The sequence below is a fragment of the Heterodontus francisci genome, unplaced genomic scaffold, assembly GCF_036365525.1.
Source record: "Heterodontus francisci isolate sHetFra1 unplaced genomic scaffold, sHetFra1.hap1 HAP1_SCAFFOLD_1234, whole genome shotgun sequence".
NCBI classification, from domain to species: domain Eukaryota; kingdom Metazoa; phylum Chordata; class Chondrichthyes; order Heterodontiformes; family Heterodontidae; genus Heterodontus; species Heterodontus francisci.
Window position 1 is genome coordinate 17456 of NW_027142057.1, and position 25566 is coordinate 43021.

The 25566-nt window shown below is 47.0% G+C and overlaps 1 long non-coding RNA gene across 1 annotated transcript; it reads left to right on the forward strand.

Moving 5' to 3' along the window:
* Nucleotides 1-24926, forward strand: LOC137366386 (uncharacterized). Its single transcript, XR_010973348.1, has 3 exons — nucleotides 1-111; nucleotides 12083-12343; nucleotides 24899-24926. It is a non-coding gene; the product is annotated as an uncharacterized lncRNA (long non-coding RNA).
* The last annotated feature ends 640 nt before the right edge of the window (nucleotides 24927-25566 follow it).

Below are 25566 nucleotides of genomic sequence, written 5' to 3' on the forward strand. Positions count from 1 at the left end.
AACCATCTTCCTTTGTGCTCGGTATGTGTCCAACCAGCGGATTCCCACTGACTTCAGTTTTACTCGGGCTCCTCGATGTCACACACGGTCAAATGCTGCCTTGATGTTAAGGTCAGTCTCTCTTCCCAGTAGCAGACAGGAGTGAATCATTCCCTTTGACCCTTTGTACACTGAAGAAGCTGTGTTTCTTCACAGCCTGATACAGGACTGTACACGGCCGATTAATGTAGCCCATCAAACACTCCCAGAGCAGGTTCAGCACAGCTTAGGAACAGAGTACAGTTCCTTCAACATTCTCTCTCTGTCTTCCTCTCTCTGTCTCTCCCTCCTGCTATCTCTGACACGAGGAGAGAGACAGAGGGAGAGAGGGTTAGATATGCAGACAGAGAGAGTGTTGTGGAGAGGGACAAGGTTGGAGAGAGAGAGATTGCAGGGTCGATTGAAAGGGAGAATGTAAGAGAAATTAATTTGATGTAATCCTTCACTGCTGTGTGCACAAACATTTCAGAGATAGGTATGGAGACAGAAACATCGGGAGATATATCTGTCGCTCTCTCTGTCCCTCCATCTGTCTTTCCCTGTCTGTCACTACCTCTCTGTCCTTCTATCTCTGTCTCTATCTCTGTTCGTCCATCTGTCTTTCCCTCTACGTCTCTCCCTCTCTCTCCTTCTATCTCTGTCTCTCTCTCTCTCTATCTCTCCATGTGTCTTTCCCTCCCAGTCACTCCATCTCTCTCCTTCTATCTCTGTCTCTCTCTCTCTCTATCCCTCCATCTGTCCTTCCCTGCCTATCACTCCATCTCTCTCCCTGTCTCTCTCTCTCTGCCCCTCCATTTGTCTTTCCCTCCCTGACACTCCCTCTCTCTCCTTCTCTCTCTGTCTCTCTCTCTGTCTTTCCACCTGTATTTCCCTCCCTGTCTCTCCCTCTCTCTCCTTCCAACTCTGCCATTCTCTCTCTCTGTCTCTCCAACTGCCTTTCCCTCTCTGTCTCACCCACACTCTCCTTCTCTGTCTGTCTCTGCCTCTCTCTGCCTCACTCTCTGCCTCTCTCTCTGTCTCTCTGTCTCTGTCTCTCTCTCTCTGTCCCTCCATCTGCCTTTCCCTCCCAGTCACTCCTTCTCTCTCCTTCTATCTCTGCCTCTCTCTCTGTTCCACCATTTGTCTTTCCCTCTCTGTCACTCCCACTCTCCTTCTCTCTGTCTCTCCCTCTCCCTCCTTCACTTTCTCGCCGTCCCTCCATCTGTCTTTCCCATCATGTCACTCCCTCTCGCTCCTTCTATCTCAGTCTCTCTCTCAATCCCTCCATCTGTCTTTCCTTGCTGTCACTCCCTCTCTCTCCTTCTATCTCTGACCCTCTCTCTCTCTGTCCATCTGTCCTTCCCTCTCTGTCTCTCCCTCTCTCTCCTTCTCTCTCTGTCTCTCACTTTGTCCCTCCGTCTGTCTTTCCCTCCCTGTCACTCCCTCTCTCTCCTTCTATCTCTGTCTTTCTCTCTGTCTCTCCATCTGTCTTTCCCTCCCCATCACTCCCTCTCCTTCCATCTCTGCCTCTCTCTCTGTCTTTCCCTCCCAGTCACTCCTTCTCTCTCCTTCCATCTCTGCCTCTCTCTCTGTCTTTCCCTCCCAGTCACTCCTTCTCTCTCCTTCCATCTCTGTCTCTCTCTCTGTCCCTCCATCTGTCTTTCCCTCTCTGTTGCTCCCGCTCTCTCCTTCTATCTCTGTCTCTCTGTCTGTCCCTCCATCTGTCTTTCCCTCTCTGTTGCTCCATCTCTCTCCTTCTATCTCTGTCTCTCTGTCTGTTCCACCATTTGTCTTTCCCTCTCTGTCACTCCCACTCTCTTTCTCTCTGTCTCTTCCTCTCCCTCCTTCTCTCTCTCTCTATCCCTCCATCTGTCTTTCCCCCAATGTCACTCCCTCTCTCTCCTTCTATCTCTGTCTCTGCCTCTTCCTCTGTCTCTCTCTCTCTCGCTGTCCCTCCATCTGTCCTTCCCTCCCTGTCACTCCATCTCTCTCCTTCGCTCTCTCTCCCTCACTTTGTCCCTCCATCAGTCTTTCCCTCTCTGACACTCCCTCTCTCTCCTTCTATCTCTGTATCTCTCTCTGTCCCTCCATCTGTTTTTCCCTCTGTCAGCCCAATTCTCCTTCTCTGTCTCTCCCTCTCTCTCACTCTGTCCCTCCATCCGTCTTTCCCTCCCTGTCACTCCCTCGCTCTCCTGTCTCTATCTTTCTCCCTGTCTTTCCATCTGTATTTCCCTCCCTATCACTCTCTCTCACTCGTTCCATCTCTGCCTCTGTCCCTGTCCCTCCATCTGTCTTCCCACACCCTCCCATCACCCCATCTCTCTCCTTCTATCTCTGTCTCTATCTCTCTATCCCTCCATATGTCTTTCCCTCCCTGACACTCCCTCTCACTCCTTCTCTCTCTGTCTCTCTCTCTGTCCCTCCATCTGTCTTTCCCTCCCTGTCTCTCCCGCTCTCTCCCCCTCTCTGACGCTCCCGCTCTTCTCTTCCATCTCTGCCTCTCTCTCTCTCTGTCTCTCCATCTGTCTTTCCCTCTCTGTCTGTCCCTTTCTCTCCTTTCATCTCTGCCTCTCTCTCACTCTCTGCCCATCCATCTGTCTTTACCTCTCTGTCTCTCCCTCTCTCTCCATCTATCTCTGTCTCTCTCTCTCTGTCTTTCCATATGTCTTTCCCTTCCTGTCACTCCCTCTCTCTCCTTCCATCTCTGCCTCTCTCTCTCTCTGTCCCTCCAACTGCCTTTCCTTCTCTGTCTCATCCACACTCTCCTTCTCTCTCTTTCTCTGCCTCTCCCTCTGTCTCTCTGTCTCTCTCTCTCTGTCCCTCTATCTGCCTTTCCCTCCCAGTCACTCCCTCTCTCTCCTTCTATCTCTTTCTCTCTCTCTGTCCCTCCATTTGTCTTTCCCTCTCAGTTGCTCCCTCTCTCTCCTTCTATCTCTGTCTCTCTCTCTCTGTTCCACCATTTGTCTTTCCCTCTCTGTCACTCCCACTCTCCTTCTCTCTATCTCTCCCTCTCCCTCCTTCACTTTCTCGCCGTCCCTCCATCTGTCTTTCCCCCCATGTCACTCCCTCTCGCTCCTTCTATCTCAGTCTCTCTCTCTGTCCCTCCATTTGTCTTTCCCTCTCTGTTGCTCCCTCGCTCTCCTTCTATCTCTGTCTCTCTGTTCCACCATTTGTCTTACCCTCTCTGTCAATCCCACTCTCCTTCTCTCTATCTCTCCCTCTCCCTCCTTCACTTTCTCACCGTCCCTCCATCTGTCTTTCCCCCCATGTCACTCCCTCTCTCTCCTTCTATCTCTGACCCTCTCTCTCTCCGTCCGTCTGTCCTTCCCTCCCTGTCTCTCCATCTCTCTCCTTTTATCTCTGTCTCTCCATCTGTCTGTCCCTCTCTGTCTCTCCCTCTCTCTCCTTCTCTCTCTGTCTCACACTTTGTCCCTCCGTCTGTCTTTCCCTCCCTGTCACTCCCTCTCTCTCCTTCTATCTCTGTCTTTCTCTCTGTCTCTCCATCTGTCTTTCCCTCCCCATCACTCCCTCTCTCCCCTTCCATCTCTGTCTCTCCATCTGTCTTTCCCTCCCTGTCACTCCCTCTCTCTCCTTCCATCTCTGCCTCTCTCTGTTTCTCCAACTGCCTTTCCCTCTCTGTTTCTCCCAATCTCTCCTTCTCTCTCTGTCTCTGCCTCTCTCTCTGTCTCTCTCTCTGTCCCCCCATCTGTCTTTCCCTCTCTGTCTCACCCTCTCTCTCCTGCTATCTCTGTCTCTCTCTCTCAATCCCTCCATCTGTCCATCTGTCCTTCCCTCCCTGACACTCCCTCTCTCTCCTTCTCTCTCTGTCCCTCCATCTGTCTTTCCCTCCCAGTCTCTCCCTCTCTCTCCTTCCATCACTGTCTCTCTCTCTCTGTCTTTCCATCTGTCTTTCCCTTCCTGACATTCCCTCTCCCTCCTTCCATCTCTGCCACTCTCTCTCTCGCTCTGTCTCTCCAACTGCCTTTCCCTCTCTGTCTCTCCCAATCTCTCCTTCTCTCTTTGTCTCTGCCTCTCTCTCTGTCTCTCTCTCTCTGTCCCTCCATCTGTCTTTCCCTCTCTGTCTCTCCCTCTCTCTCCTTCCATCTCTGTCTCTCTCTCTCTATCTCTCCATCTCTCTTTCCCTCCCAGTCACTCCCTCTCACTCTTTCAATCTCTGTCTCTTCCTCTCTCTCCTTCTATCACTGTCTCTCTCACTGTCTTTCCATCTGTCCTTCCCTCCCTGTCACTCCCTCTCTCTCCTTCCATCTCTGCGTCTCTCTCTTTTTCTGTCTCTCCAACTGCCTTTCCCTCTCTGTCTCTCCCAATCTCTCCTTCTCTCTCTGCCTCTGCATCTCTCTCTGTCCCTCCATCTGTCTTTCCCTCTCTGTCTCTCCCTCTCTCTCCTTCCATCTCTGCCTCTCTCTCTGTCTCTCCATCTGTCTTTCCCTCTCTGTCTCTCCCTCTCTCTCCTTCTATCACTGTCTCTCTCTGTCTTTCCATCTGTCATTCCCTCCCTGTCACTCCCTCTCTCTCCTTCCATCTCTGCCCCTCTCTCTCTCTGTCTCCAACTGCCTTTCCCTCTCTGTCTCTCCCTCTCTCTCCTTCTATCTCTGTCTCTCTCTCTCTATCTCTCCCTCTCTCTTTCCCTCCCTGTCACTCCCTCTCTCTCCTTCCATCTCTGCCTCTCTCTCTTTCTCTGTCTCTCCATCTGTCTTTCCCTCTCTGTCTCTCCCTCTCTCTCCTTCAATCTCTGTCTCTCCCTCTCTCTCCTTCTATCACTGTCTCTCTCACTGTCTTTCCATCTGTCCTTCCCTCCCTGACACTCCCTCTCTCTCCTTCTCTCTCTGTCTCTCTCTCTGTCCATCCATTTGTCTTTCCCTCCCTGTCTCTCCCTCTGTCTCCTTCCATCTCTGCACCTCTCTCTGTCTCTCCATCTGTCTTTCCCTCTCTGTCTCTCCCTCTCTCTCCTTCTACCACTGTCTCCTTCTCTCTGTCTTTCCATTTGTCATTCCCTCCCTGTCACTCCCTATCTCTCCTTCCATCTCTGCCTCTCTCTCTCTCTCCAACTGCCTTTCCCTCTCTGTCTCTCCCAATCTCTCCTTCTCTCTCTGTCTCTGCCTCTCTCTCTGTCTCTCTCTCTGTCCCTCCATCTGTCTTTCCCTCTCTGTCTCTCTCTCTCTATCTCTCCATCTCTCTTTCCCTCCCAGTCACTCCCTCTCTCTCCTTCTATCACTGTCTCTCCATCTGTCTTTCCCTCCCCGTCACTCCCTCTCTCTACTTCCATCTCTGCCTCTCCCGCTGTCTCTCCATCTGTCTTTCCCTCTCTGTCTCTCCCTCTCTCTCCTTCTTTCACTGTCTCTCTCCCTCTGTCTTTCCATCTGTCTTTCCCTCCCTGTCTCTCCCTCTCTCTCCTTCCATCTCTGCCTCTATCTCTCTCTCTGTCCCTCCATCTGCCTTTCCCTCTCTGTCTCTCCCAATCTCTCCTTCTCTCTCGTTCTCTGCCTCTCTCTCTGTCTCTCTCTCTGTCCCCCCATCTGTCTTTGCCTCTCTGTCTCTCCCTCTCTCTCCTTCAATCTCTGTCTGTCTCTCTCTATCTCTCCATCTCTCTTTCCCTCCCAGTCACTCCCTCTTTCTCCTTCAATCTCGGTCTCTCCCTCTCTCTCCTTCGATCACTGTCTCTCCCTCTCTGTCTTTCCATCTGTCTTTCCGTCCCTGTCACTCCCCCTCTCTCCTTCCATCTCTGCCCCTCTCTCTTTCTCTCTGTCTCTCCAACTGCCTTTCCCTCTCTGTCTCTCCCAATCTCTCCTTCTCTCTCTCTGTCTCTCTCTCTGTCCCTCCATCTGTCTTTCCCTCTCTGTCTCTCCCTCTCTCTCCTTCTGTCTCTGTCTCTCTCTCTCTCCATCCCTCCATCTGTCCAATGGTCCTTCCCTTCCTGTCACTCCATCTCTCTCCTTCTCTCTCTGTCTCTCTCTTGGTCTCTCCATCTGTCTTCCCACCCAGCCCCATCACTCCATCTCTCTCCTTCTATCTCTGTCTCTCTCTCTCTCTGTCCCTCCATCTGCCCTTCCTTCACTGTCACTCCATCTCTCTCCTCTCTCTGTCTCTCACTCTGTCCCTCCATCTGTCTTTCCCTCTCTGTCACTCCCTCCCTCTCCTTCTATCTGTCTCTATCTCTGCTATCACTGACACTAGGAGAGAGACAGAGGGACGGAGGGTTAGATATGAAGGCATAGAGAGGGCTGTTGAGAGAGACAAACTTGGAGAGAGAGAGAGATTGTTGAGTTGGATGAAGAGGATAATGTAAGATATATTAACTTGATTTAATCCTTCACTGCTGTGTACACAAACATATTTGAGATAGGTATGGAGAGAAAAAAAACATCGGGAGAGGGAGGAATGCAGATGAAGTTGGGGCCCAGGCGGACACTTTTGATGATCCAGAAGGAATAGCCTCCATTTTAAATATTCAGCCAGCTATTCCACTGTGGGAACCATCACACCCTCATGATATTGTTTGTGGAAATTTCATGCTGGCTTATTGGTTAATTTTTAAACCTGTGATTGATAGATTCTTGTTAAACAAATGTACTAAGAGAAAAGGGGCAAAGGTAGGATATATGGTGTAAGTTTGATCACAGATCAGCCCTGATCTCATTGAATGCAGGAACAGAGTTGTGAATTGCATCCTCCTCTTCCAATATCCCCTGTTAAATATCCTTCTTTCTCTGTCAGTCACCCTGTCAGTCTATGTCTCTCTGTTTCTCTCTTTCTGTCTCTCTCCCTGTCTCTATCGGACAGTGTAGAGTGAGATTCACTCTGTATCCACCCCATGATGTTCCTGTCCTGGGACTGTTGGATGGGACAGTGTAGAAGGAGCATTACTCTGTATCTAATCCATGCTGTACCTGTCTGGGGAATGTTGATGGGAGAGTGGAAACAGAGAGGTCTGGGACCAGGGTCCTCATGGGGAGGACTTAATGGTGCCTCCTAATTGACCAGTTAGCAATATTGTTGCTCCAGGGATGAAAGGGACATTGGCTGAGTGGATACGACATTGGCTGAGAGAGTGGACAATGGTTGTTTCAGACTGGAGGGAGGTATACAGTGGAGGTTTATATTAGGACCACTGATCTTTTTGATATATACTAATGACTTGGACTTGTGTTTACAGGCATAACTTCAATGTTTGCCAATGTTTGTGTCATCTGCAATGTAATAAACAGGGAAGGGACTAGTAGCAGACTTCAGGAGGAGAGAGGCAGTCTGGTGAAATGGAACACACAAGAACAAATGAATTAGGAGCAGGAGTAGGCCATTCGGCCCCTCGAGCCTGCTCTGCCATTCAATGGCTGATCTGATTGTGAACTCAACTCCACTTTCCTGTCTGTGTCCCATAACCCTTGACTCCCTCATTGATCAAAAATCTATCGAACTCAGCCTTGAATATATTCAATGATCCAGCCTCAACTGCTCTCTGGGGAAGAGAATTCTACTGTCTGACCCCCCTCTGAGAGAAACACATTTCCCCTCATCTCAGTTTTAAATGGGACGTCCCTAATTTTTAAACTGTGTCCCCTAGTTCTAGTCTCCCCAACAAGGGGAAACATCCTCTCAGCATCCACCCTGTCCAGTCCCCTCGGGACCTGAGATGTTTCACTCAGATCACCTCTCATTCTTCTAAACTCCAGTGAGTGTAGACCCAACCTGTTCAACCTTTCCTCATAAGATAACCCCTTCATCCCAGGAATCAGCCCAGTGAACCTTCTCTGAACTACTTCGAATGCAATTATATAATTTCTTCAGTAAGGAGACCAAAAGTGTCCAAAATCCTGCAGACGTCGTCTAACTTATGCCCTGTACAGCTGTAACAACACTTCCCTACTTTGATATTCTCTTCACCTTGCAATAAACAACAACATTCCATTTGCCTTCCTAATCACTCGCTGTAGCTACACGGTAACATTTTGTGATTCATGTACCAGGACACCCAGATCCCTCTGTACCGTACAGTTCTGCAGTCTCTCTCCATTTCAATAATATACTGATTTTTATTCTTCCTGCTAAAGTGGACAAGCTCACATTTTCCCACATTGTACTCCATCTGACAATTTTTTGCTCACTCACTTAACCTATCGAAATCTCTTTGTAGACACTTTATGTCCTCTTGACAGCTTACTATCCAACCTATCATTGGACAGACACAGGGCAGGTTAACTTCAATGCTGAGAAATGTGAAGTGATGCATTTTGGAAGGAAGACTGAGTGATATAAACTAAATGGTACAATGTTAGAATGGGTGACAGGACAGAGAGATCTGGGATTTCATCAATGTTACCTGTTCTACCCAAAAGCTCAATTTGGGGCTTGGAATCTGTGAGTTGAATTTAGCTTCATCCTGAAAAGTGTTAGCAAACGTGTTGGGAAATGTGTCAAAAGCTGTTTCCATTCAGACATTCCTGCATTGTGGAAGTGTGAGTTATCTTTGCAGAGACAGGAAATAGTGTTGTTTGAATGGACCTGCAGGTTTTAGTTGATGCAATAAGGTGAGAATTTGAATTGTGTCCCTTCCAGATACACAGAATTGAAGGTATTTACAGAACACCACATGAAGTAGTTTACCAATGTCTGACAAACTTCAAAGACTTCAAACACATGGAAGAAGAGGAGAAGGGAACAATATACAAAACCTCAGTCAGTCAGACAACAGCAGGAGGAAAATTAATCTCTTTTTATGGGTTTTAATTTGAAGGCCTGAGCTGATGATTGAAAAAGTAGGAGTTCAAATCCCACGCTGGGCTGTTGTGAATTTGAATTTTGTTTTTTCTAAAAATAAACATAAATCTGGAATTAAAAACCCTCTAGGTTGGAATGATTCACTCCTGTCTACTAGTGCAAAGCCCGTGTGTGTCTCAGTTTTGCTGTATTTATTCACGATTTAAGATGATGTGGTAGAATGCAACATACCCAAGTTTACCAATGACACAAAAATAGGCAGCATTGTAAGCAGTGTAGCTGGAAGCAGAACAATGCAAAGAGATATCTGAAGTGAATGGTTAAAACTGTGGTAGATAGATTTCCATGTCAGTAAAAAAGACTAGAACAGAGTATTTTATAAATGGTGAAAAGATAGAAACACTGGAGGTTCAAAGAGACTTGAGGGGTCCATGTCCATTTGAGTGCAGTGTAGTTTTACCAGAATGATAACTGGACTCCAAGGGTTAAATTACGAGGTGATATTACACAACCTGGGGATTTATTCCCTGGAATTTAGGAGGATCAAGGTGATTTGATCAAAGTTGTTGAGATATTAAGGGGAACTGATGGGGTCATTTGAGAGAAACTATTTCGGCAGCTTTGGAATATAGGAACAGGAGTAGGCCATTCAGCCCATCGAGCCTGCTCCGCCATTCAATACTATCATGGCTGATCATCCACTTCAATGTGTTTTTCCCAGACTATCCTCATATCCCTTTATGACATTGGTATTCAGCAATCTGTCAATCTCTGCTTTAAACATACTCAATGACTGAGCTTCCACAGCCCTCTGGGATAGAGAATTCCGAAGATTCACAACCCTCTGAGTAATGACATTTCTCCTCATCTCTGTCCCAAGTGGCTTCCCCCTTATTTTGAAATTGTGTCCCCTGGTTCTAGACTCCTCAACCAGGAGAAACATCTTACTTACATCTACCCTGTCTATCTGTAATGTTCCCCAAGGGTCTCCACACAGCCTGTCTCCCCGTCCCCCTGCTTCTAAAGTGTCTCAGGGTCTCCTGGCACTTTCTATCTCTCTGCTTCTGTCTCTATCCCTCAGTATCTCTCTGTTGCTCTACCTCTGTTCCTCTCTCTCTGTCTATCACTCTCTCCCACCATGTTGGTTATCATTGGGGGTTGAGTTAAATCACAGACAAAATAAACACTTCACCTGTCTGCCCCGGAATAAATAGCAAAATGTGTGGATATTTTATGTCTGTATTCAGACAATATAGACAGGAGTGTATATTATATGATGGGATGCTGCAAATCGATTTACACTGGTACTGTTGGAAAAACAACTTAAAAAGAATTATTCACAAGTCTAGTCCAACTTAACGACAGATTTGACCCGATAAGGTAATAAATGCCAAAAGTCTGGAGTTTTTTGGAAAACGTTAAGCTTTACTCTGTCTGGCTTTCAGAAATTAAACATGACACATGCACTGCAAGATTAAAGATTATACATAGGTTAGGTTACATAGAATTTTGGAAGGACTAACAAGGCTAGGGAATATCCAATGAATGGTAGGATCATAGGAAGTACCGAGTGTCAGAGGGATCTTGGTGTACTTGTCCATAGATCACTGAAGGCTGCAGCGCAGGTAGACAAGGTGGTGAGGAAGGTATATGGGATACTTGCCTTTATTAGTTGAGGCATAGAATATAAGAACAGGGAGGTTATGATGGAGCTGTATAAAACACTGGTTAGGCCACAGCTGGAGTACTGTGTACAGTTCTGGGCACCACACTATAGGAAGGATGTGATTGCACTGGAGAGGATGCAGAGGAGATTGACCAGGATGTTGCCTGGGCTGGAGCATTTCAGCTATGAAGAGAGACTGAAAAGGCTGGAGTTGTTTTCCTTAGAGCAGAGAAGGCTGAGGGGGGACCTGATTGAGGTGTACAAAATTATGAGGGGCATTGATAGGTTAGATAGGAAGAAACTTTTTCCCTTCGCGGAGGGGTCAATAACCAGGGGGCATAGATTGAAGGTAAGGGGCAGGAGGTTTAGAGGGGATTTGAGGAAAATATTTTTCTCCTGGAACGTTATTGGATGATTTGTTGAAGGTTTACAAAATAATACGGGAAACTGATATGGTGGACTGAGAGTAAATATTCCCTTTGGCTGCAGAGTCAGGAACTTGGGGTATAGTCAAAAATATAAACAGTGGCCACTTTGACTTCATCCCATCGTGTCGTATGTACATTCTCACATATAGCAGGTATAGCAGCACATATATAACAGGATAACAGGTATAACTGTAGTTATAGTATTCAGCTGAAAATTGATCAGTTACATTGTTATTTCAGTCCATATTTACAGTACACACGGTACCTTACTGTTGTAATAAAGTCATATAGTGTCTATTCATCCCACTGGGGCAAAATGTCACTGGCTCAACATTCTCACCAAATACTAAAGCATTCCACAATGCAAGACTCACAAATTCAACACAAGTTTCCTTTTCTGAGTCTCGCTGGTCTGTTCTGATTCTCTGAGGGATTACTGATGCTTATCCTCCACATGAGCAGTTGTCCTAATCCCGTGTGCCTGTCCTGCTCCCAAACCCGGCATCCACTTACATTAAGGCAAGTGATACAGGAGCGTCTCAGTGACTGAGGCAGGTGAGTCTTGAGGCTGAGCCGGGGACAGTGAGTGACCCGGGTTAATCCGACACTCCAGGGACAGTTTAAACTGAACTGTACTCTGTATCTAACCCGTGCTGTACCTTCTCTGAGATTGTTTTCTGGGGCAGTGCAGACGAGGAGAGTTATTCCTTACCCATTTTAAACATGGAGAAGTGAATATCCAAGAGATTGTTTTAAATGTGATGAGGGTTTCTGCCTCTACCATCCTTTAGAGTTATAGAGAGATACAGCACTTATACAGGCCCTTCGGCCCGCCCAGTCTGTGCCGGCCATCAACCACCCATTTTATACTAATCCTTTCAGGCAGTGAGTTCCAGACACCCACCAGCCACTGGGTGAAGAAACTATTGATGTGTTTCGTTCAGTTAAGTTTGATGTCAATGTTTCCCCAGGATGTTGACGCTGGGGGATTCAGTGATGGGATAATGCTTTGAATGCCAAGGGGAGGTGGTTGGATTCTCTCTTGTTGCAGATGGTCATTGCCTGGCACTTGTGTGACGTGAATGTTACTTGCCACTGCTCGGCCCAAACCTGAATGTTGTCCGGGTCTTGGTGCATGTGGCTCTGGATTGCTTCATTATCTGAGGCAAAATACTGTGGATGCTGGAAATCTGGAAAGCATCGAGCTGAATCACTAACTCTGTTTCTCTCTCCACAGATGCTGCCTGACCTGCTCAGTATTTAAAGCACTTTCTGCTGGGATCTCAGCTGAAGATGGTTGATCCTCGGACACTACCCTGATAAACTCCTGCAATGAAGTCCTGGGACTGAGATGATTGACTTCCAGCAACCAAAACCATCTTCCTTTGTGCTCGGTATGTGTCCAACCAGTGGAGAAATTTCCCCCGATTCCCACTGACTTCAGTTTTACTCGGGCTCCTCGATGTCACACTCGGTCAAACGCTGCCTTGATGTTAAGGTCAGTCTCTCTTCCCAGTAGCAGACAGGAGTGAATCATTCCCTTTGACCCGTTGTACACTGAACAAGCTGTGCTTCTTCACAGCCTGATACAGGACTGTACATGGCCGATTAATGTAGCCCATCAAACACTCCCAGAGCAGGTTCAGCACAGCTTAGGAACAGAGTACAGTTCCTTCAACATTCTCTCTCTGTCTCTCCCTCCTGCTATCTCTGACATTAGGAGAGAGACTGAGGGAGAGAGGGTTAGATATGAAGGCAGAGAGAGGGCTGTAGAGAGGGACAAATTTGGAGAGAGAGAGATTGTTGAGGTGGATGAAAAGGATAATGTAAGATATATTAATTTGATGTAATCCTTCACTGCTGTGGACACAAACATATAAGAGATAGATATGGAGAGAAAAAAACATCGGGAGAGTGGGAAATGCAGACAATGTTGGGGCCCAGGCGGATAATGTTGATGATCCAGAAGGAACAGTCTCCATTTTAAACATCCAGCAAGCTATTCCACTGTGGGAGCCATCACACCCAAACAGACATAGACACACACACAAACACACAGAAATACCCACACAATTATATTGGTTGTGCAAATTTCATGCTGACTTATTGGTTAATTTTTAAATCTGTGATTGATAGATTCTTGTTAACCAAAGGTATTAAGAGATAAGGGGCAAAGGCAGGATATATGGTGTAAGTTACATCACAGATCAGCCAAGATCTCATTTGATGCCGGAACAGGGCTGTGGGGTTGAATTGCATCCTCCTCTTCCAATATCCCCTGTTAAATATCCTTCTTTCTCTTTTAGTCACCCTGTCAGTCTATGTCTCTCTGTTTCTCTCTCTCTCTCTCTCTCTGTCTGTCTCTATCGGACAGTGCAGAGTGAGATTCACTCTGTATCCACCCCATGATGTTCCTGCCCTGGGAGTGTGTGATGGGACAGTGTAGAGGGAAATTTACTCTGTGTCAAACCCAACATTGTGCTTAGCTTGGGAATATTTAATAGGACAGTGTAGCTGGAGATTTACTCTGTATCCCTGGAATTTTGAAGGCTCAGGTGTGATTTGATGATTGTTTTCAAGATAATAAGGGAAACTGATGGGGTAGACAGAGAGTAACAATTCCCACTGGCTGCAGAGTCTAGAACATGGGGGCATAGTCTAAAAATATAAACCTAGTCTAAAAACCTTTCAGGAGTGAAATGAAGAAACACTTCAACACACCAGGTGTGGTATCAGTTTGGAACTCTCTTCCACAAACAGCAATTGATGCTGAGACACTTGTTAATTTTTAAATCTGAGTTTGATAGATTTTTGTTAACCAAAGGTATTAAGGGGCAAAGATAGGTACATGGAGTTAGATCACAGATCAGCCATGAGATCATTGAATGACAGAACAGGGTTGAGGGGCCAAATGGCCTCCTCCTCTTCCTCTGTCCTACGACAAATATCCTGCGATCACGCTCTGTGTCTTGGTCTCTGTCTCCCTCTTTGTCTCTCTTTCTGTCTGTCTGTCTGTCTCTCTCTCTCTCCTCTCATCTGTGGAAATCCACACACATCAGTCAGCCATTTTAGGTTCATTTTCAGTGGCCATTTTATGTTCCCACAACACTGGGACATTTATCGCTGTCTATCCCAAACCATCTCTCTTTGTCGTCTATTTGTGTTCTCCTCACAGCTTATTGTCCCTCCTAACCTAGTATCTCTCTCCTTTGCTCTGTCTCACTCACGCACTCTCCCCCCTCTCTCTCCCCCCCCATTTCTCTCTCCCCCCATTTCTCTCTTCCTCCCCCAAACCCCCCCCCCCGCCGCAATCTCTCTTTAAGTGTCCTGTTATCACATCCTTTATTATAGATTCAACCATTTTCCCTATGACTGATGTTAGACGAACAGGTCTTTAGTTCCCTATTTTCTCCCTCCTTCCTTTTGTAGATAGTGGGGTTACATTTGCTACCTTCTAATCTGCCTCTCTCACTCTGCCTCTCTCACACTGCCTCTGTCCCTCGCTATCTGTCTTTCCCCCCTCTCTCTCTCTCTATCTCTCCCTCTCTCTCTTTTTCTCTCTCTCGCTCGATCTCTACCTCTCTCTCTCTACCTCTGTCCACGTCTCAATTTGTGCCTCCCTCACACCATCTCTCCCTCTCTCTGTCTCTCTCTATCTTTCTGTCTGCCTCTCTCTCTCTGCCTCTCTCTCTCTCTCTGCCTCTCTCTCTCTCTCTGTCACTCCCTCTCTCTCTTTCGCTGCCTCTGTCCACGTCTGAGTTTGTGTCGACTCCACACCATCTCTCCCTCCCTCTCTCCCTCCCTCTCTCTCTCTCTTTCTCCCTCTCTCCCTCCCTCTCTCTCTCTGTCTCTGTCTCAGAGTTACAGCTCAGATGATTAACCTCTTTATCCATGTGTTATGAACACGGGACTTTGTCTCTCTCCCATTTTCCAGGATGTTGCCAGGACTGGAGAATTGTAGCTATGAGGATAGGCAGGGGTTGTTGTCCTTGGAAAAGAGAAGGCTGAGGGGAGATCTGATTGAAATGTACAAAATGTTGAGGGTCCTGGATAGAGTGGAGGTGAAGGGCAGAGAACCATAGCAGAAAGGTCAGTGACGAAGGGGCAGAGATTTAAAGTGATTGGCAGAAAAATTAGAGGGGAGTTGAGGAAAATCTTTTTCACCCAGAGGGTCGCAATGGTCTGGAACTCACTGCCTGAAAGGGTAGTTGAGGCAGAGACCCTCAACTCATTCAGAAGGAGTCTGGATAGACACCTCAAGTGCGGTAAGCTGCAGGGCTCCAACCAAATGCTGGAAGGTGGGATTAGAATCGGTTGATCGTTTTTCGGCTGGCACAGAGAGGATGGGCCAAGTGGCCTCTTTCTGTGCCTTAAAATTTCTATGTTGCCCTCGCCAACTCTATTTTTCCCTCTGTTACCCTCTGAATCCCAGTCTCTCCCTCTCTGTTACTCTCTGAATCCCAGTCTCTCCCTCTCTGTTACCCTCTGAATCCCAGACTCTCCCTCTCTGTTACCCTCTGAATCCCAGTCTCTCCCTCTCTGTTACCCTCTGAATCCTAGACTCTCCCTCTCTGTTACCCTCTGAATCCCAGTCTCTCCCTCTATGTTTCCCTCTGAATCCCAGTCTCTCCCTCTCCATTACCCTCTGAATCCCAGTCTCTCCCTCTCTGTTACCCTCTGAATCCAAGACTCTCCCTCTCTGTTACCCTCTGAATCCCAGTCTCTCCCTCTCTGTTACCCTCCCGATCCCAGTCTTTCCCGCTCTGTTACCCTCTGAATCCCAGACTCTCCCTCTCTGTTACCCTCTGAATCCCAGTCTCTCCCTCTCTGTTACCCTCTGAATCCCAGCCTCTCCCTCTCTGTTACCCTCTGAATCCCAGTCTCTCCCTCTTTGTTACCCTCTGAATCCCAGTCTCTCCCTCTATGTTTCCCTCTGAATCCCAGTCTCTCCCTCTCCATTACCCTCTGAATCGCAGTCTCTCCCTCTCTGTTACCCTCTGAATCCAAGACTCTCCCTCTCTGTTACCCTCTGAATCCCAGTCTCTCCCTCTCTGTTACCCTCCCGATCCCAGTCTTTCCCGCTCTGTTACCCTCTGAATCCCAGACTCTCCCTCTCTGTTACCCTCTGAATCCCAGTCTCTCCCTCTCTGTTACCCTCTGAATCCCAGTCTCTCCCTCTCTGTTACCCTCTGAATCCCAGTCTCTCCCTCTATGTTTCCCTCTGAATCCCCGTCTCTCCCTCTCCGTTACCCTCTGAATCCCAGCCGCTCCCTCTCTGTTACCCTCTGAATCCAAGTCTCTCCCTCTCTGTTACCATCTGAATCCCAGACTCTCCCTCTCTGTTACCCTCTGAATCCCAGTCTCTCCCTCTCTGTCTCTCTCTCCCTCCCTCTCTGTTTCTTTCTCTCTCGCTGTCTCTCTCTGTCTCTCAGTGTCTCTCCCTCTCTCTCTCTCTGCCTCTGTCCACACCTCTGTCTCTCTCACACCATCTCGCCCTCCCTCTCTCTGTCTCTCCCTCTCTCTATCTCTCTCTCTCTCTCTCCTTTTACTTTGTCTCTCCCTATCTCCCTTTCTCACCCTCTGTCCATGACTCTGTTTACATCTCTCTCATTCTCTGTCTCTGCCTATCTCTCTCTCTCTCTCTCTCTGTCTCAGTCCATGACTCCATTTGTGGCTCCCTTACACCATCTCTCCCACTCTCTCTGTCTCTCTCTCTGTCCGTCCATCTGTCTTTCCCTCCCTGTCACTCCATCTCTCTCCTTCTCTCTCTGTCTCTCACTTTGTCCCTGTATCTGGCTTTCCCTTCCTGACACTCCCTCTCTCTCCTTCGCTTTCTGTCTCTGCCACTCTCTCTGTCTCTCTCTCTGTCCGTCCATCTGTCTTTCCCTCCCTGTCACTCCATCTCTCTCCTTCTCTCTCTGTCTCTCACTTTGTCCCTGTATCTGGCTTTCCCTTCCTGACACTCCCTCTCTCTCCTTCGCTTTCTGTCTCTGCCACTCTCTCTGTCTCTCTCTCTGTCCGTCCATCTGTCTTTCCCTCCCTGTCACTCCATCTCTCTCCTTCTCTCTCTGTCTCTCACTTTGTCCCTGTATCTGGCTTTCCCTTCCTGACACTCCCTCTCTCTCCTTCGCTTTCTGTCTCTGCCACTCTCTCTGTCTCCCTCTCTGTCTCTCCGTCTCACTCCTTCTATCTCTGTCACTCCCGCTCTCTCTCTGTCTCTCGCTCTGTCCAACCATCTGTCTTTCCTTCTCTGTCTCTCCGTCTCTCTCCTTCTATCTGTCTCTCCATCTGTCTTCCCTCTCTGTCTCTCCCTCTCTCTCCTTCTCTCTCTGCCTCTCTCTCTGTCTCTCTCTCTGTCCCTCCATCTGTCTTCCACTCTCTGTCACTCCCTCTCTCTCCTTCCATCTCTGTCTCTCTCTCTGTTCCTCCATCTGTCTTCCCCCCGCGTCACTCCCTCTCTCTCCTTCTATCTCTTTCTCTGTCTCTCTGTCTGTCCCTCAGTCTGTCTTTCCCTCTCTGTCACTCCCTCACTCTCCTATCTCTGTCTCTCTCTCTCTATCCCTCCATCTGTCCTTCCCTCCCTGTGACTCCATTTCTCTCCCTGTCTCTCTCTCTGTCACTCCATCTGTCTTTCCCTCTCTGTCTCTCCACACTCTCCTTCTATCTCTGTCTCTCTCACTCTCTGTCTTTCCATCTGTCTTTCCCTCCCTGTCACTCCCTCTCTCTCCTTCCATCGCTGCCTCTCTCTCTCTCTGTCTCTCCAACTGCCTTTCCCTCTCTGTCTCTCCAACCCTCTCCTTCTCTCTCAGTCTCTGCCTCTCTCTATCCCTCCATCTGTCCTTCCCTCCCTGTCACTCCATCTCTCTCCTCTCTCTCTCTCTGTCCCTCCATCTGCCTTCCACCCCCCATCACTCCCTCTCTCTCCGTCTCTCTCTCTCTATCCCTTCATCTGACCTTCCCTCCCTGTCACTCCATCTCTCTCCTTCTCTCTCCGTCTCTCACTTTGTCCCTCCATCTCTCTTTCCCTCTCTGTCTCTCCCTCTCACTCCTTCTATCTCTGTCTCTCACTGTGTTCCTCCATCTGTCTTTCCCTCTCTGTCTCTCCCTCTCTCTACTTCTCTCTGTCTCTGCCTCTCTCTCTGTCTCTATCTCTGCCCCTCCAGCGGTCTTTCCCTCTCTGTCTCTCCTTCTATCTCTGTCTGTCCATCTGTCTTTCCCTCTCTGTCTCTCCCTCTCTCTACTTCTCTCTGTCTCTGCCTCTCTCTCTGCTCCTCCATCGGTCTTTCCCTCTCTGTCACTCCCTCTCTCCTTCTCTCTGTCTCTCCCTCTCTCTCCTTCTCTCTCTCTCTGTCCCTCCATCTGTCTTCCCCCCCGACTCTCCCTCTCTCTCCGTCTCTCTCTTTCTATTCCTCCATCTGACCTTCCCTCCCTGTCACTCCATCTCCCTCCTTCTCTCTCTGTCTCTCACTTTGTCCCTCCATCTGTCTTTCCCTCTCTGTCTCTCCCTCTCACTCCTACTCTCTCTGTCTCTCACTGTGTCCCTCCATCTGTCTTTCCCTCTCTGTCTCTCCCTCTCTCTCCTTCTATCTCTGTCTGTCCATCTGCCTTTCCCTCTCTGTCTCTCCCTCTCTCTCCTACTCTCTGTCTCTGCCTCTCCCTCTGTCTCTCTCTCTGTCTCTGTCCCTCCATCTGTCTATCCCTCACTTGCACTCCCTCTCTCTCTCCTTCTATCTCTGTCTCTCTCTTTGTCCCTCCACCTGTCTTTCACTCTCTGTCACCCTCTCTCTCCTTCTCTCTCACTCTGTCCCTCCATCTGTCTTTCCCTCCCTGTCAATCCCGCTCTCTCCTTACATCTCTGCCTCACTCTCTCTGTCCCTCCATCTGTCTTTCCCTCTCTGGCTCTCCGTCTCTCTCCTTCTCTCACTGTCTCTGCCTCTCTCTCTGTCCCTCCATCTGTCTTTCCCTCCCTGTCACTCTATCTCGCTCCTTCTCTCTTTGTCTTACACTCTGTCCCTCCATCTGTCTTTCCCTCCCTGACACTCCCTCTCACTCCTTCTCTCTCTGTCTCTCTCTCTGCTATCACTGACACTAGGAGAGCGACAGAGGGAGGGAGGGTTAGATATGACGGCAAAGAGAGGGCTGTAGTGAGGGACAAACGTGGAGAGAGAGAGATTGTTGAGGTGGATGAAGAGGATAATGTAAGATATAATAATTTGATGAAATCCTTCACTGCTGTGTACACAAACATATTTGAGATAGGTCTGGAGAGAAAACGAACATCGGGAGAGGGAGGAATGCAGATGAATTTGGGGCCCAGGCGGTCACTTTTGATGATCCAGAAGGAATAGCCTCCATTTTAAACATCCAGCAAGCTATTCCACTGTGGGAGCCATCACACCCAAACAGGCATAGACACAAACACACAAACACACAGAAATACCCACACAATGATATTGTTTGTGGAAATTTCATGCTGGCTTATTGGTTAACTTTTAAACCTGTGATTGATAGATTCTTGTTAAACAAATGTATTAAGAGATAAGGGGCAAAGGTAGGATATATGGTGTAAGTTTGATCACAGATCAGCCATGATCTCATTGAATGCCGGGACGGAGGTGTGGGGTTAAATTGCATCCTCCTCTTCCAATATCCCCTGTGAAATATCCTTCTTTCTCTCTCAGTCACCCTGTCAGTCTATGTCTCTCTGTTTCTCTCTTTCTGTCTCTCTCTCTGTCTGTTTCGGACAGTGTAGAGTGAGATTCACTCTGTATCCACCCCATGATGTTCCTGTCCTGGGACTGTTGGATGGGACAGTGTGGAAGGAGCAATACTCTGTATCTAATCCATGCTGTACCTGTCTGGGGAATGTTGATGGGAGAGTGGAAACAGAGAGGTCTGGGACCAGGGTCCTCATGGGGAGGACTTAATGGTGCCTCCTAATTGACCAGTTAGCAATATTGGTGCTCCAGGGATGAAAGGGACATTGGCTGAGTGGATACGACATTGGCTGAGAGAGTGGACAATGGTTGTTTCAGACTGGAGGGAGGTATACAGTGGAGGTTTATATTCGGACCACTGATCTTTTTGATATATACTAATGACTTGGACTTGTGTTTACAGGGCATAACTTCAATGTTTGCCAATGTTTGTGTCATCTGCAATGTAATAAACAGGGAATGGACTAGAAGCAGACTTCAGGAGGAGAGAGGCAGTCTGGTGAAATGGAACACACAAGAACAAATGAATTAGGAGCAGGAGTAGGCCATTCGGCCCCTCGAGCCTGCTCTGCCATTCAATGGCTGATCTGATTGTGAACTCAACTCCACTTTCCTGTCTGTGTCCCATAACCCTTGACTCCCTAATTGATCAAAAATCTATCGAACTCAGCCTTGAATATATTCAATGATCCAGCCTCCACTGCTCTCTGGGGAAGAGAATTCCACAGACTAACCACCCTCTGAGAGAAAAACATTTCTCCTCATCTCAGTCTTAAATGGGAGAGCCCTCATTTTAAACTGTGTCCCCTCGTTCTAGACTCCCCGACAAGGGGAAACATCCTCTCAGCATCCACCCTGTCCAGTCCCCTCGGGACCTGAGATGTTTCACTCAGATCACCTCTCATTCTTCTAAACTCCAGTGGGTATAGACCCAACCTGTTCAACCTTTCCTCATAAGATAATCCCTTCATCCCAGGAATCAGCCCAGTGAACCTTCTCTGAACTACTTCGAATGCAATTATAGAATTTCTTCAGTAAGGAGGCCAAAAGTGTCCACAATCCTGCAGACGTTGTCTAACTTATGCCCTGTACAGCTGTAACAACACTTCCCTACTTTGATATTCTATTCACCTTGCAATAAACAACAACATTCCATTTGCCTTCCTAATCACTCGCTGTAGCTACACGGTAACATTTTGTGATTCATGTACCAGGACACCCAGATCCCTCTGTACCGTACAGTTCTGCAGTCTCTCTCCATTTCAATAATATACTGATTTTTATTCTTCCTGCTAAAGTGGACAACCTCACATTTTCCCACATTGTACTCCATCTGACAATGTTTTGCTCACTCACTTAACCTCTGGAAATCTCTTTGAAGACACTTTATGTCCTCTTGACAGCTTACTATCCAACCTATCATTGGACAGACACAGGGCAGGTTAACTTCAATGCTGAGAAATGTGAAGTGATGCATTTTGGAAGGAAGACTGAGTGATATAAACTAAATGGTACAATGTTAGAATGGGTGACAGGACAGAGAGATCTGGGATTTCATCAATGTTACCTGTTCTACCCAAAAGATCAATTTGGGGCTTGGAATCTCTGAGTTGAATTTAGCTTCATCCTGAAAAGTGTTAGCAAACGTGTTGGGAAATGTGTCAAAAGCTGTTCCCATTCAGACATTCCTGCATTGTGGAAGTGTGAGCTATCTTTGCAGAGACAGGAAATAGAGTTGTTTGAATGGACCTGCAGGTTTTAGTTGATACAATAAGGTGAGAATTTGAATTGTGTCCCTTCCAGATACACAGAATTGAAGGTATTTACAGAACACCACATGAAGTAGTTTACCAATGTCTGACAAACTTCAAAGACTTCAAACACATGGAAGAAGAGGAGAAGGGAACAATATACAAAACCTCAGTCAGTCAGACAACAGCAGGAGGAAAATGAATCTCTTTTTATGGGTTTTAATTTGAAGGCCTGAACTGATGATTGAAAAAGTTGGAGTTCAAATCCCACACTGGGCTGTTGTGAATTTGAATTTTGTATTTTCTAAAAATAAACATAAATCTGGAATTAAAAAACCTCGAGGATGGAATGATTCACTCCTGTCTACTAGTGCAAAGCCCGTGTGTGTCTCAGTTTTGCTGTATTTATTAACGATTTAAGATGATGGGGTAGAATGCAACATACCCAAGTTTACCAATGACACAAAAATAGGCAGCATTGTAAGCAGTGTCGCTGGAAGCAGAACAATGCAAAGAGATATCTGAAGTGAATGGTTAAAACTGTGGTAGATAGATTTCAATGTCAGTAAAAAAGACTAGAACAGAGTACTTTATAAATGGTGAAAAGATAGAAACACTGGAGGTTGAAAGAGACTTTGGGGGGTCCATGTCCAATTGAGTGCAGTGTAGATTTACAAGAATGATAACTGGACTCCAAGGGTTAAATTACAAGGTGATATTACGCAAACTAGGGATTTATTGCCTGGAATTTAGGAAGATCAAGGTGATTTTATCAAAGTTGTTGAGATATTAAGGGGAACTGATGGGGTAGTTTGCGAGAAACTATTTCGGCAGCTTTGGAATATATGAACAGGAGTAGGCCATTCAGCCCATCGAGCCTGCTCCGCCATTCAATACGATCATGGCTGATCATCCACTTCAATGTGTTTGTCCCAGACTATCCTCATATCCCTTTATGTCATTGGTATTCAGCAATCTGTCAATCTCTGCTTTAAACATACTCAATGACTGAGCTTCCACAGCCCTCTGGGATAGAGAATTCCTAAGATTCACAACCCTCTGAGTAATGACATTTCTCCTCATCTCTGTCCCAAGTGGCTTCCCCCTTATTTTGAAATTGTGTCCCCTGGTTCTAGACTCCCCAACCCCCAGGAGAAACATCTTACCTGCATCTACCCTGTCTATCTATCAGGTTACCAAAGAGTCTCCACACAGCCTGTCTCCCCGTCCCCCTGCTTCTAAAGTGTCTCAGGGTCTCCTGGCACTTTCTATTTCTCTGCTTCTGTCTCTATCCCTCACTGTCTCTCTGTTCTCTCTCCATTTCTATCTCTCCCTATCTCTCTGTTACTCTACCTCTGTTCCTCTCTCTCTGTCTATCACTCTCTCCCACCATGTTGGTTATCATTGGGGGGCTGAGTTAAATCACAGACAAAATAAACACTTCACCTGTCTGCCCCGGAATAAATAGCAAAATTTGTGGATATTTTATGTCTGTATTCAGACAATATAGACAGGAGTGTATATTATATGATGGGATGCTGCAAATCGATTTACACTAGTACTGTCGGAAAAACAACTTCAAAAGAATTATTCACAAGTCTAGTCCAACTTAACGACAGATTTGACCCGATAAGGTAATAAATGCCAAAAGTCTGGAGTTTTTTGGAGTACGTTAAGCTTTACTCTGTCTGGCTTTCAGAAATTAAACATTACACATGCACTGCAAGATTAAAGATTATACATAGGTTAGGTTACATAGAATTTTGGAAGGACTAACAAGGCTAGGGAATATCCAATGAATGGTAGGATCATAGGAAGTACCGAGTGTCAGAGGGATCTTGGTGTACTTGTCCATAGATCACTGAAGGCTGCAGCGCAGGTAGACAAGGTGGTTAGGAAGGTATATGGGATACTTGCCTTTATTAGTTGAGGCATAGAATATAAGAACAGGGAGGTTATGATGGAGCTGTATAAAACACTGGTTAGGCCACAGCTGGAGTACTGTGTACAGTTCTGGGCACCACACTATAGGAAGGATGTGATTGCACTGGAGAGGATGCAGAGGAGATTGACCAGGATGTTGCCTGGGCTGGAGCATTTCAGCTATGAAGAGAGACTGAAAAGGCTGGAGTTGTTTTCCTTAGAGCAGAGAAGGCTGAGGGGGACCTGATTGAGGTGTACAAAATTATGAGGGGCATTGATAGGTTAGATAGGAAGAAACTTTTTCCCTTAGCGGAGGGGTCAATAACCAGGGGGCATAGATTGAAGGCAAGGGGCAGGAGGTTTAGAGGGGATTTGAGGAAAAGATTTTTCTACCGGAAGGTTATTGTGTGATTTGATGAAGGTTTACAAAATAATAAGGGAAACTGATAGGGTGGACTGAGAGTAAATATTCCCTTTGGCTGCAGAGTCAGGAACTTGGGGCATAGTCTAAAAATATTAACAGTGGCCACTTTGACTTCATCCCGTCGTGTCGTATGTACATTCTCACATATAGCAGGTATAGCAGCACATATATAACAGGATAACAGGTATAACTGTAGTTATAGTATTCAGCTGAAAATTGATCAGTTACATTGTTATTTCAGTCCATATTTACAGTACACACGGTACCTTACTGTTGTAATCAAGTCATATAGTGTCTATTCATCCCACTGGGGCAAAATGTCACTGGCTCAACATTCTCACCAAATACTAAAGCATTCCACAATGCAAGACTCACAGATTCAACACAAGTTTCCTTTTCTGAGTCTCGCTGGTCTGTTCTGATTCTCTGAGGGATTACTGATGCTTATCCTCCACATGAGCAGTCGTCCTAATCCCGTGTGCCTGTCCTGCTCCCAAACCCGGCATCCGCTTACATTAAGGCAAGTGATACAGGAGCGTCTCAGTGACTGAGGCAGGTGAGTCTTGAGGCTGAGCCGGGCACAGTGAGTGACCCGGGTTAATCCGACACTCCAGGGACAGTTTAAACGGAGCTTTACTCTGTATCTAACCTGTGCTGTACCTTCTCTGAGAGTGTTTGATGGGGCAGTGCAGACGAGGAGAGTTATTCCTTACCCATTTTAAATATAGAGAAGTGAATATCCAAGAGATTGTTTTAAATGTGATGAGGGTTTCTGCCTCTACCATCCTTTAGAGTCATAGAGAGATACAGCACTTTTACAGGCCCTTCGGCCCACCCAGTCTGTGCCGGCCATCAACCACCCATTTTATACTAATCCTTTCAGGCAGTGAGTTCCAGACACCCACCAGCCACTGGGTGAAGAAACTATTGATGTGTTTCGTTCAGTTAAGTTTGATGTCAATGTTTCCCCAGGATGTTGATGCTGGGGGATTCAGTGATGGGATAATGCTTTGAATGCCAAGGGGAGGTGGTTGGATTCTCTCTTGTTGCAGATGGTCATTGCCTGGCACTTGTGTGACGTGAATGTTACTTGTCACTGGTCGGCCCAAACCTGAATGTTGTCTGGGTCTTGGTGCATGTGGCTCTGGATTGCTTCATTATCTGAGGCAAAATACTGTGGATGCTGGAAATCTGGAAAGCATCGAGCTGAATCACTAACTCTGTTTCTCTCTCCACAGATGCAGCTTGACCTGCTCAGTATTTCCAGTATTCTCTCCTGGGATCTCAGCTGAAGATGGTTGAGCCTCGGACACTACCCTGAGGAACTCCTGCAGTGATGTCCTGGGACTGAGATGATTGACCTCCAACAACCACAACCATCTTCCTTTGTGCTCGGTATGACTCCAACCAGCGGATTCCCACTGACTTCAGTTTTACTCGGGCTCCTCGATGTCACACTCGGTCAAACGCTGCCTTGATGTTAAGGTCAGTCTCTCTTCCCAGTAGCAGACAGGAGTGAATCATTCCCTTTGACCCTTTGTACACTGAACAAGCTCTGCTTCTTCACAGCCTGATACAGGACTGTACACGGCCGATTAATGTAGCCCATCAAACACTCCCAGAGCAGGTTCAGCACAGCTTAGGAATAGAGTATAGTTCCTTCAACATTCTCTCTCTGTCTCTCCCTCCTGCTATCTCTGACGCTAGGAGAGAGACAGAGGGAGAGAGGGTTAGTTATGAAGGCAGAGAGAGGGCTGTAGAGAGGGACAAAGTTGGAGAGAGAGAGATTGTTGAGGTGGATGAAAAGGATAATGTAAGATATATTAATTTGATGTAATCCTTCACTGCTGTGTACACAAACAGAAAGAGATAGATATGGCAGAAAAACACATCGGCAGAGAGGGAA